The following is a 3389-nucleotide window of genomic DNA, read 5'->3' on the forward strand; positions in this document are numbered from 1 at the left end:
TTCAAAATCCATGGAAGGTGAAGAATTGTGGATATCCCTAATAGTCATGGAGCACACTGTCAGTGCAATCCTGGTAAGAGAGGAAGATAGAGTTCAACATCCAGTCTACTATGTCAGTAAAATTCTGAACGAGGCAGAAAGCAGGTATCCTTTAATTGAAAAATTGACTTACTACCGGCTCCTATCTTCCAGAAAACTTTGTCCATACTTCCTAGCTGATCCCATCAAGGTCCTAACTAACCAGCCATTGCGCCATGTCCTGCAGAAGTTGGACACCTCTGGTCGACTACTTAAATGGGCGATAGAGTTGGGACAATATGAGATCACCTACCGACCCCGAACAACAATTAAAGGTCAGGCTCTAGGAGACTTTGTAGCTGAGTGTACAGGTGTACTAGAATCATATGAGAAAATGGTCGAGCAGCCATCAGATTCTGGACCACAGCCCAATACTGACACTAAGCAGGGTACTGAGCAAGTACCAAAGTCTAGAACCATGCACAGTTACGAGAATGGACCACAAATCTGGAAGCTGCATGTCAACGGCTCATCTACCGACCAGTTAATAGGAGACGGTCTTACACTAATAATGCCTGAGGGACAGCACATCCATTGCGCGCTCCACTTTAGTTTTAATGCTTCTAACAATGAAAGAAAGTATGAAGCATTAATTGCAGGCCTGAAGCTAGCGAAAGAAGTGAGAGTTGGATTTCTGGACATATACAGCAATTCACAGCTTATTGTTCACCATGTTCTTGGAGAGTATATTGCCCAGATTGAAAAAATGATGTATTACCTTTGCAAAATCAAAGATCCGCTTGCCCTGTTCAAGAAATAAACCATCTAGTAGATACCAAAAGAACAGAATGCCACAACAAATGCACTGGCCAAACTGGCCTGCAGTGCTGTAATGGACAAGGCCAACCTGGTCCCCATTGACTACCTTACCAAGCCCAGCATCAACTTGCCAAAACCAGTCATTCTAATAGATAACACTCCCTCTTGGATGACCCTAATTGCAGCTTCTCTAGAGAACGGTACCCTGCCTAACAACTATAACGAATATAGAAGACTGGTGAGAAAAGTTGATAGGTACTTAATCCTAGAAAACGTTATGTACAGAAGGGGATTTTCAATGCCACTGCTCAGGTGTGTCAACCAAATAGAGTATAGATGGCTGGTGGAGGAGGTGCATGAAGGTTTCTCTAGGAATCATGCTGGGGGCAGAGTTTGTCTAAAATAATTCTAAGGCAAGGTTACTTCTGGCCGACTATGAATGAAGATGCCTTTGTGTATGTCCAAAAATTTGATAAGTGTCAGAGGTTTTCCAAGACACCCCAAGTAGCCCCAAATCAGCTTACTCAGATGCAAAGTCCATGGCACTACGCCATTTGGGGAATTGACCTTATTGGTCGGTTACCGAAGGGAAAGGGGGGAGTACAGTATGCAGTGGTAGCAGTTGATTATTTTACCAAGTGGACTGAAGTTGAACCACTGGCAATCATCACCTCCAAGAAAGTACTGGACTTCATGGTGAAAAATATATTCTGTAGGTTTGGTCTACCCCAAAAAATAGTGTCCAACAATGGCACCCAGTTTGACAGCCATCTCTTCACCAATTTTTGTGCCAAGCATGACATCACAAAAAGCTTCTCAGCAGTCTCACACGCCCAAGCCAATGGTCAAGTCCAGGAAATTAACAAGACTCTCAAAGACACTCTGAAGAATTGTTTAGAGGAGGCTAAATGAAACTTTCCTAAGAGGTTGCCTGAAGTACTCTGGTCATACAAGACTACCGAACAAAGAGCCACTGGTGATACCCAATTTGCACTTGCATATGGATATGAAGCAATGTTTCCAGTAGAGGTGACTCAACCATCTCACCGATGTACAAAATGCGACCAAGATCATAACCACCAGCTATTGCCCCGAGTCCTTAGACCAGATTGAAGAAAGACGTGAAAAGTCCAACATACGCTTTGCTGCCCACCAGCAAAAGGTTGCCCGATACTTCGACTCCAGATCAAAGGAACACAAGTTCGACGTGGGGGATTTAGTCCTACGAAGAATATTCTCAGAAACTCGAGATGCCTCGGCAGGAGTACTAAGCTGGGAAGGCCCCTACCAGGTTACAGAGATAGTACCGCCCGACACGTACAAGCTAGCATGGTACAAAAAAGATCTCCAACTAGTACCTATCCCCCGTTACTGGAATGGGGAGCACCTAAGGAAGTACTACCAATAAAGATCATTCTTAAGTGCTCGTTGACTGATCGGTACAGGCACGGACTGCCTCTACCATCGACCAGCTCAATTTAGCAATATTAATTATGTACACAGGCACGGTTTGCCCATCTATTGTAATAATTAATATCAATGAATGTAAGCTATGTTTGTAGTGACGCAGCTTATATGATAAATTTGTAATCAATAATACACGATTTTTATCCATTTTTTACAAGCCTTACTTTTACAATGATTATCTTGCTAACTAGTGATTTGTTTCATGGATTTTCGGCAGTGTATGAAACTGTTGTAGGTTTTGGTAGACCCAAGTGGTCTTGGACAGGTTATTACGAGCACCTCTGGTCAGTTAGCAGTGACCAAGAGGATAACCCAAGAGTTATAAATCTTGCTCGGTCACTTTGGGGGGCACCATAGTCATACATGAACAAACAGAGGAAAAAGTGCATAATTAAAAGGACTTAGAAACATTAATTTTTATTAATGTTAAAGTGCTTGGGCATTGCTCGGTATGTGCCAAGCAACAAAAAGAGCCATAAAACAATTTTTGTATATAGGGTTGAACAATTTTTGTTTACAACTCATTCGAAAGGATTGAACAGCTCCGATATACAGAGTTGTACAGCTCCAAATAGAGTCGCACAGCTCCAAAGACAGTATATACCGAGGAGTAATATAAAATAAGGTACGAGCAGATATATAGTTAAAAGGAAAGCATTTCAAATGTATATGTCAAGTGCTCAAGATTAAAGGTTGTTATGCTCAACCATGTTGCTTCACAAAAATAAAAGGGTGCTAGGCTCAACCATTTTTTTCTATGCAAAAAGAAAAGAAATGATAAAGGCTTCAATGGTCTTGGGGCTAGCTGTTTTGCTTGCCTTGAAGCTGGTCGGTTGACTGGTCTTGAGGCTAGACGGCAGGCGGGTCTTGAGGCTAGTCAGCAGGGATAGAGGTGTCAATTGAAGCATTTGGGATGGAAGGAAAAACAGTGCCTCGAGTGCTGATATATTAACATGCTCCCCCACATTATCTTGCTCGGAGATAGAGAAAGATGGATCATAGACAACTGGAAGCTGGTCGGTAGACGCAGTCTGGGCCTTAGCTTATTCCCGCTTCGTACAGTACTGCATGAGCTCATCAAAGAA

The sequence above is a fragment of the Humulus lupulus genome, chromosome 4 (assembly GCF_963169125.1).
Source record: "Humulus lupulus chromosome 4, drHumLupu1.1, whole genome shotgun sequence".
Taxonomy (NCBI): Eukaryota; Viridiplantae; Streptophyta; class Magnoliopsida; order Rosales; family Cannabaceae; genus Humulus; species Humulus lupulus.